General features: G+C 50.3%; 1 protein-coding gene across 1 annotated transcript in view; it reads left to right on the forward strand.

The window, feature by feature from the left end:
- The first annotated feature begins 9192 nt into the window (after window positions 1-9192).
- The window catches only part of DIRAS2 (DIRAS family GTPase 2), a 33029-nt gene continuing 32433 nt past the window's right edge, over window positions 9193-9788 (forward strand). Inside the window, exon 1 of the mRNA XM_040449528.1 lies at window positions 9193-9716. The gene's annotated coding sequence lies outside the window, so the exon portion shown is untranslated. The remainder of the gene's footprint in view (window positions 9717-9788) is intronic.

The raw sequence follows: 9788 nt of genomic DNA on the forward strand, positions 1-9788 counted from the left end.
GAGCAAAGTGGGAGTGGGGTTTATGCGGAACCTCTGAACTGTCACGGCACGTTTTTTTATGCACGTGCAACTGTTCAAAAAGTAAAGCTCAGTAAAAATTTTAAAAATTATGTGTGTGTTATGGGTATGCGTAGACCTGTATCCTTGCTTGCAAATAACTATATGAGCAGAGGAAATCATGAAAAGATACTTAGGAGGTTACTACTTTAATGTCAGTCAGGGAAAGGGTGAGAGGGAGGGATAGATATTGTGATGAGCAAGTAAATCTATGTGTTTCCAAACATTAGAAGTGACATGCTATTTGGAAGCATTTTTTTTTTCATTTATTATTATACCAACACAACTGATATTGTGTGAAGATATATATATATATATATATATAGAGAGAGAGAGAGAGAGAGAGAGAGAATATAAAAATAGAGTTTACTGGGGCGCCTGGGTGGCGCAGTCGGTTAAGCGTCCGACTTCAGCCAGGTCACGATCTCGCGGTCCGTGAGTTTGAGCCCCGCATCAGGCTCTGGGCTGATGGCTCGGAGCCTGGAGCCTGTTTCCGATTCTGTGTCTCCCTCTCTCTCTGCCCCTCCCCCGTTCATGCTCTGTCTCTCTCTGTCCCCAAAATAAATAAACGTTGAAAAAAAATTAAAAAAAAAATAAAATAAAAATAGAGTTTACTATAATACTACATAGTATACTATGTATATATATAGTATAAAAACAGTATAAATATATAGCATAAATATATATAGTATATATACTATAAATATAGACTATATCTATACTATTTATAAATATATAGAGCAAATATAAATAGCATATATAGTGTAAATATATAAAATATATACACTATGTGTAAATATATAAATATATAGCATAAATATATAGATATACAGTATACATATATAATATATCTATGTTATTTATAAAGATGTAAATATACAGCATAGAGTATAATATATAGCACAAATTATATAGTATAGATAGCATAAATATATAGTATATATACTATGTATAAATATATAGTATAGAGTATAAATACATAGCATAAATATATAAATATACATAGAATATATGATGTAATGGTATATATATATATATATATATATACACACACACACACATATACACATATAAACACACACACAAGCATCTCTATACATGTATGATATAAATTATGTGTTCGGCAGTGGTCCTGGAAAAGTATAACTTTCTTCCTTATACTTGCCTTGCTCACAATTGTGAGCTGGTTAGTGGTTTCTGATCATATTGTGAAAGAAAGAAGAAAGAAAGAAAGAAAGAAAGAAAGAAAGAAAGAAAGAAAGAAAGAAAAAGAAAGAAAACGAAGAAGAAAGGAAGGAAGGAAGGAAGGAAGGAAGGAAGGAAGGAAAGAAAGAAAGAAAGAGAAAGAAAGAAAAAGAAGAAGAAAGGAAGGAAGGAAGGAAGGAAAGAAGGAAGGAAGGACCTGCTTAGGTCGGAAGCAGGAGCCCGCTCACCTGGAAGATTCCATCACAGCAGCGCCTCTGAAGATGCCTTGTTTATGAACCTCCCTCGCGGTCACTGACACGTGTGCACAATCTATCCATGTCCCCGGGAGTGGGCTGGGCCAACATTCCGTCATTCCTTCCGTGTCATTCGTGTCGTACACCCCGTTCTGGGCCCCCCATTCGTATGTTGTCTCAGTGAATAAGCAGTATTCAAGCGGTAAGAACATGATCGTGAGTATTTTACAGCCCCGTTGCACAGGTGGCTCCTTACGGGTGACCCCTGACTCCTGTGACTGCACGTGGCAGGGCGTGATGCTTAGTTTTCTGTCCGTGGGACTGAGCTAAGGGGTGCCCGGCCAGCTTCTACGACATCACCGGGTGTGTCCTTGAGGGTGTTTCAGGAGAGACGACGTTTGGACCAGCTGACTGAGTAAAGGGGGTCACGGCACCAAGGTGAGCGGTCGTCCATCGTGACCAGAACAAGAAGGCAGACGAAAGGCGAATTTGCTCCCCGCTTGGGTAGGAGCCTCCACCTTCTCCTGCCCTTGGCACCCGCAGGAGTCACGGATTTGGGGACCGGGCAGACCGTCCTGAGGCCAGATTTCTGGGAGGGGGGATCAAGAGGTCCGAGGTCTGTGGCCTGAACGGCGGGGTGAGTGGTGGTTTCCTGCGAAGGGCAGGCCTGGGGGGGACGGGGCCCAAGGCGGGGGAGCCTGATACTTCTGACTTGTTCTCACAGCCAGGCTAAGTGTGAGACGCATGACAGATGGAACTGGAGATCACACGCGGACAGGGAGTATGTGAGCCCGGGGCCCAGGAAGCGGTCAGCTCTGGGGCACTAATGCCATCAGGGGACGGGGGGCCTCGCACGCGGTGAGGGCAGGTGAGCTCACCCGGGGCTGATACGGGGGAGCCTGGGGCCTGGTGGGAGAGAAACACCCAGAGACTGGGAAGCGGTGGCCTGTGAGGCAGGTGTAGACCAGTGCCGGCAAGTGCACGCTCCCCGAGGAGGGGGTGGGTGTCAGCCTTCCACAGACGCTGGAAAGCAGGAAAGATGCAGGCTGGGAATTTGGCCCTGGCCTTGAGCACACCTGCCTGTCCTTCAGGCCACAAGCAGGCCCAGGAAGGTAGGGCACGTAAGAAAACGTCGTGGGGGAACGGCAGGGTGGGACGTGAGCACTGACAGACTCCCCGAGTCCTTCCGTGGCCCTGAGTTTGCGCTCCGCGCTCCCCCCAACCCTCGCCCCTCGCGGCGAAACCTCTTCCTGTGATGTCTCCCCTGCCTGCGTTCGGGCCCCGAGACTCCTCTGCCAAGGCTCCCGGGACATCGCTCAGTTTCTCTAACTTCTCTCTCTATCTGTAAAATGGTGATCACAGTAACGCGATACCTGACATTCACATCTAAGCCAATAAGCAAATGAAATTGTGTAATTATAACGCACTGTAACCGTGTAAGACTTCATATAACTACTCACAGGCCTTGTATTTTTCCCTTTCTATTTCCTTCTCACCAGAATCTGAGAAACGCTTCTGACAGTAAATCAATATTAATTTGAGAACGGCTCGGGGAAGATGTTCTAAGTTAGGAGAAATCTGAATTATTGAAGAATTTTATATAAATAGTGTGGGAATACCAAAAAAAAAAAATGGATGTTAGAAAGATATAAGTTTTGGCTTTAGTTTAAAAAAAAAAAAAATCCTTTTAACATTTAGCTATATCCAAAAATAGAATGAACCGCCCCCTGCCCCCCTGTGTTAGGTCAGGAGATCCCAAATTCAAGACAGACTGTCCTAACATTTGCACCCGGTGGGCAAGACCACAAACGGGGGCCCACAGGCATATTTTTGTACTTAAATATTTAAAAGAAATAAATCGAGCTGACAAACTATTAAATAAAACATGTTCTGCGCCCCCCACCTTGAAAAATAAACCATTATAAACTTCTAGATTCATATTTAGAGTATGAAATTCTTTTGGGGTTCCACTGAGCCATATTTTGGCTGAAGGAGGGCCGCCACCCCTTACCCTCACCCGTGTCCCCTTCCTCGTCCCCCAGGGAAGGAGGAGGAGGAGGAAGGGGTCTCACAGCCACCAGTCACAAGGAGGCTTCAGCCCGCTCATCCAAACTCTGCTCAGACGCCCTCAAAGAGCCACCCTTTGGCCACCGAAGGATCAGAGCCACTTGTGAAATGTCTCATAGACGAGCTGGGCTCAAAAGAAGGGGCTCAACTAATTGACCTTTTGAGGCCTCTTTAGAACTCTATTATTTGCAAGCATTGCACAAAAGGTGAGCCAAAGTATATGTGGGAACATGAAGACAAAATGAATTATGTTTTCCATTTATAGTTCAGAGTAATCTACGTTATCCAGTAATGTTTCAGAAACGCAAGATAGGAATTAAAACATCTCCTGTCTGAATAGCCACACCTCCTGAATTCATAGGGTCTGAATCCTATTATATGTTAAGTGCTATTGCAAAACCTCTAAAATACGTAGCAATGTTGATCTTAAAGTAGGAAATAGAAACAAAAAATCATCATAAGTAGATCCAAGTTTACCCAGGACATTTCTGGGTTTTGCCTCCTGTCCAGGAATAGTCACCAACACTGCTCCTTTTCAGCCTCAAAAATGTCCCAGTTTGAGGGTAAATTACGTGACCGCCTTACTCATGGACATCGAGTGACGTCTTCTCGCTATCTCTTCACTGCAGTGAAGGCACGTGTAAGCCAGAAATAAAGATTCACATATAATCAAAGGATTTATTTGATTATTTTTAAGTATTTATTTATTTTGAGAGAGAGAGAGAGAAAGAGCTTGAGTGTGAACTGGGGAGGGGCAGAGAGAGAGAGAGAGAGAGGGAATCCTAAGCAGACTCCATGCTGTCAGCATAGAGCCCGAAGTGGGGTTCCAACCCACCAACTGTGAGATCATGACCTGAGCTGAAACCGAGAGTCAGACGCTGAACCGACTGAGCCCCCCAGGTGCTCCTCAAAGGACTGTTCTAAGTGAGAACGTTTTCAGAGATCATCCTGTTGGAGCCTGTGGTCGACCAGGATGTGAGCACAGATTTCCAGTGAGCCTCCCAGGACCCCATAATTCTGAGGGTTGGATTCTCTTTTTCCCACTGGAGAAACCGTAGGCCAGGGGTCCCTCTCAGTCTGTCACTGTGCCCGTCTGCGTCGGGGGGGGGGGGGAGGGATGCGGTCTGAGTATGGCCGCTCCTTAGCCTCACGTTCTGGAATTTTCACAATAATTGCCTGGTTGCCAGGTGGTCTTCTTGGGAGGGCACTGTGATTGGGAATGTCCTATGTCACCATCTTGACGATGTCACTCTTTAGTCTCTGAATTTTACTCACTTCGCTCAGGGCAGAACGTGGCCTCCAAGGGGGTGGTGTAGCCGTGAGTGGCTGACAGAAGCATGCTTGAACCCCACCTCCTGTTGTCCTGTGTGTCACGCTTGTGCCCCGCCACCACATGCGGTAGAGGAAAACGGCCCTGGGGACGAGGACTCCATGGGCTAAGAGAGCAGAGAGTGGGTGATCAAGGGGGCACTCAATCCACATGGACAGGAAGACCCCTAGACCCAAAGAGTGGCAAGGCGAAGGCCAGAGGCTGGAACCGTCCAAGACGAGGCAGGATCCTGCAGCCAGAGGGGAAGAGAGGGCTCAGGAGACACCGCACTGGGATGAAGGGGACAAGGGGGCACGGAAGGAAAACCAGTCTCGTCCTGAGATGCCACCGGAGAGGCGGGGGCTGCTGAACTGTCAGCTTTCCATTTGACCAAAAGGCTGGCGGACTTGTACAGAGCGGTCTAGAATTTAGAGAAGCTTGACGGACAAGGCGTGTGGGTCCGAAAGGATACGGTGGAGGCTGTGGGGAGGAGGGGAAGAGAGGGTTTGTGTTGGCTGGACCCGGGGACAGGCAGTGCGTCGTGCCTGCACAGGTTTTCCAGCTACAATCATCCGTGTGTGTTCCCCAATATTCCAGTCGGCTGAGAGAACTAGGTCAACCTTAGATAAGGCGGGGATGAGAAACTCTCGAGATTACAGAGCACAGATGTCAGCTTTAGGATCTGTGTGGCCCGGGGAAGCCGAAAAGCTTAAGAACAGAGAGCAAGCGTGAGGCGTGAGCCTCGCATCCGCGTCGAGGGTCGGGGGTCGGGAGGGGGGGGGGGACAGACGTGGAGCCTCCTTAGGCCTCAAAGCACCGGGTACAGCCGGGTGGAGGCTGAAGGGGTGGTTAAAAATAGAGAATCAAGATGAAAACCAACGGACTAACAAAGAATCTGCCTCCTCTGCGACAAGGCCTGCCTCCGAGAGGCATCATTCCTGGCCAGTTTACGCCCGTGTCTGGACCTTATCTCTGGAAGCAGGGTGTGGCTGTGGCGCATCCCCGAACCCACAGCTCAGGACGGAGGCCTTGGGGTCCCCGTGCCCGGAGTCTTGCTGCTGAAGTCTTGAAGACTTTCAGCTGACTCCCTCCCCGGGAATTGCCTCAGAGAGGGCGTGGGGAGGGGACAGCCCACGGTGACCAATCCCACGGTTGATCTGATGTGGGACGTCTCTGAAGAGCCAACCCAACTGCAGAGCTCTTATTGGGGGGCCACCGAACTCCTGGACAAAAATCAAAGGCCAACTTCATTTTCTTCTCCCCTTTTGTGGGAAGCCTTTATTTTCTTGGGCCTGGGCTTCCCTTTTGCCAGTAGATGTGCAAGGCTTTTTACGTTTTGGGGCCGAGGGCTCAGCTCGGCTGGTCCTGCCCGTCCGAGGATTAGGCTCCACGGGTGGAGGATGGAAACAAGGGTTTGAACTGAAGGGTCAGCCCGGCAGGTGGACCTCCAGAGCCCGGGCGTCATTGCTGGGAGACAGGGTGTCCTCCGGGCGCTGGGGACCTACACCCCACCCTTATGGGGTAAGCCCCCAGAAAGGACAGTGGCTTGGACAGGCCCTAAGGGCCACAGCGCTGGGGCAATCTGGAGGACCAGAAACATCTAGGGATGGAGGGCACTGTCCCCTTAACACATCCCAACGAGATGGTGGCCTCAAACATTTTCAGGAGATACGTTGACATGGCGTTTGGTAAAAATATGATGAAAAAGCAGACTTTAGTGCAACGGGTTTCAAATTCTACCCCGTGTCATCAGGATCGCCAGGACTGATCACTAAATGCAAGTTGCTCCGTGGACCCTTCAGAGTTTCTGAGTCGGGAAGTCTGGGCGGGGCCGAAAAGGGCCTAATAACTTCTCAGGTGCTGCTGGTACAGCTGGTCCCGGGACCGTTGTCTCAGAGGAAACGGGATGGACGTGAGACCATGAGACGCTTAAGGGACACAGGCCAAAGGTGTGTGTTTTCACTGTACGTGAGCTCGTTCAGTGGCCAGCCAGGGTGTCCCCGGCCTTATCCCTTTGGCTCCTGCCCCGATGTCACTTTGGCCCCGCCTCTTCCTCGATGGCGTCTGGCACTCTGCGGGCCTGTGAACTCAGGTCCTAAATGGAGCTGCTGGAGCTCAGGTGAACAAGGGATGCTGGCCTGGGGGTGGGGGGCTCAGGCCAGAGGAGTTCGGTTGGCACTTCGTGTAATGTACAAAGGTGCCCAGCAGAGGGCGAGGGTGAGGTTGGGGTTTGGCCGGTGCCCCGGAAGGTAGAGTGGGTAGCACCTGCCCCAGGAAGGTTCTTGGCACAAAGGGTCTCGTGCGCCTGAAGTCGTGCATTGCCTTGGGGCAGGGGGAGAGTGTGTCCACCCAGACAGGGGTCCTTTTGCTGGGTTGCATACAGGCTAAATGTCCGTTGGCCGAGTTGTAGGGGGAGAGAGCAAGGTGGGAGCAGAGCTGAAGAACCTCTTTTTACAGCACCCCCGAAGGCCCCGGGGCTCCTGTGTGGTTCTGTGGAGAAGACAGGCTTCCTCTAACTGAGGGATGCTGGACTGGCCAAGCTCGCTTCAATTTGCTTCAGAAAACAGAAGCCTGCGCGTTTCTCTTACCTGACCACACTGCCGTTTGTCTCAGTCTCTGCATTACCCCGGGGGGGGCTGGCTCCACGGGTCCCTGCTCCAAGCAGCCTCAGCACGACAGGGAACCTGATAGAACTGCACATTCTGGGAGCCCACCCCAGCCCTGCCGAGCCCGAAAACCTGGGGCGTGACCCGGCTGGCTCCGTTGAACATGCTAAGAGTTTGGGCGGCACTGGCCTGGAGCTTCTCGCCTCCAACAAGCTTAGAAATCTCATGGGGATCTTATTAGAGTCAGATTTGGGGAGCAATCAGCTCCTTCTGTCCAGCGAAAAGTCAGGGCTCGCCGGGTGACGGGGAGACCAGCGACATCACTCAAAGCGCAGCACTGCTGTTTACGCGGGGCCTCTGAGGTCCCCGCATCAGGGTCACATACATAACGATTGTATGTGGCAAAATGCAGATTCCTCTGCAGCGTGGAATCTGCAGAATCCACTGGTTCCGTTGGCCAGCCCCCGGTCCTCCCCTCCCCCAGCGCGGTGCCAGGAAGGTCGGCCTCCAGTATTTTCCACCCGTCCCATCCCTTCATCATGCCTTGGCATCCTCAACTTCCGTTTTACCATTTAACCTGATAACCCACATTTGAGGTTGTCATGGAAAACAACATCCCGATTTGTTAGACTGTGCGGTCCTCTCAGATTCCAGAAACGGAGGCAGGCAGTGCCCGGAACCCACCGTCGGTGCACCTGCTCCCTCCCTGGGATGGGCTTTCCTCCTCCTGGCCGTGGGTTCACTTGTAATGCAGAGCGGACCCAGATGGGGAGCAGCCACTGTGCTTTCCTGTCTCGCCCCAGGGTCGTGGCGCTTGGGGGCTCAGTTGGATGAGCGTCTGACTTCGGATCAGGTCATGAACTCACCGTTGGTGAGTTCGAGGCCCACATTGGGCTCTGTGCTGACAGCTCGGAGCCTGGAGCCTGCCTCGGATTCTGTGTCTCCCTCTCTCTCTGCCCCTCCCCTGCTCATGCTCTGTTTCTCTCTCTCAGAAATAAATAATAAACATTAGGGGCACCTGGGTGGCTCAGTCGGTTGAATGTTTGACCTCTGCTCAGGTCATGATCTCACGGTTCATGGGATCAAGCCCCACATCAATGCTTGGGACTCTCTCTCTCCTTCTCTTTGCCCCCTCCCTGTTCACACTTGGTCGCTATCTCTCTCTCAATATAAATAACAAACACTAAAAAAATAAATAAATAAAATAGGGGTAGAGTTGCCCAGGGTAGCCTTTATGCAGTTCGACAGAATGGTGTATTTTTCATATTCCAATGGCCCTGGCTTCTAGGTCAGAATTCAGATGAACCGGTGGGAATCCTAAATTTTCCCGATTATAATTATCATTCTAAGGTAAGATTTTTAAAAACAGGTATTTCCTGTGAATAATAGAGCACAAATTTACTTTGGAAATGACATCAAAGGAGAAGGCAATTTGAAACTATACAGAAATTCAAGACAGTTTCAGAACAGGGAAAGGGGATTCTATAAGCTACACCAAACGTGAAAAACAACAAAACACTGCCCAGTTCTCTGGGAAAAATTGTCATTAAAAAAGACTGGGTTTCAGTAGGGCGAGGCAATATTCCTCAAACCCGTAGTTTCAATGTAATATTCCATCAGGGTTACAGGCAAGCGTTTAAAAACCGTTGGCACAGAGCTGTTAGCCACAAATCTTGCTTCTTGCTGATTCACCTGTTTCTGGGCAAATGCTTCCTAGACAAAATGGTTTATCAATGTCAGAAAACAAAGCTGGTTGTTTGCTCCAGACGCTAATGCGAAACTATTCGGTGGAAAGTCAGTTCCAGCCCCAGACCGCCCGGGGTGGTTTTGTCCCAGGGGTTTGTTAAATCAGAACGCGTTAATCTGCAGCGTGTGGTTGGCTACCGGCATGGCCCTATTTCACCCGACTTCGAAACGAGGTGGTTTTTCATTCAGCGTCTGGACGCGGAAAGAAAAGCCTGGGTGGTTAGTAGTGATTGCAGCTGACGGTGTGAACGATCCCAAACAAAGGAATCCGGCGCACTTGCCACGGAAGGGTGTTAATTCACTGAATTCTCAGAAAATTCCAGTCCCGGCCATCGATTCCAGGAGCATGCAGTAGGTGGCACCTAAAAGCTCTTTGGAGGCGAGCGGACGCCATTTGAGCAAAAGCAGCCGCCGCTGCAGCAGCTGGTCCAGCTCGGAAGTGGTGACTGGAGAGGGAGCGCGAGAGGAGGAAGGCCGGGCTGCGCGGCGCAGGTGCGGGGTGCGCGGGGCGCGGGGCGCAGGTGCGCTGGGGGCGCGGGGAGCAGGTGCGGGGGGCGCGGGGCG

Source organism: Herpailurus yagouaroundi, unplaced genomic scaffold (assembly GCF_014898765.1).
Source record: "Herpailurus yagouaroundi ecotype Mexico unplaced genomic scaffold, PumYag 199, whole genome shotgun sequence".
NCBI classification, from domain to species: domain Eukaryota; kingdom Metazoa; phylum Chordata; class Mammalia; order Carnivora; family Felidae; genus Herpailurus; species Herpailurus yagouaroundi.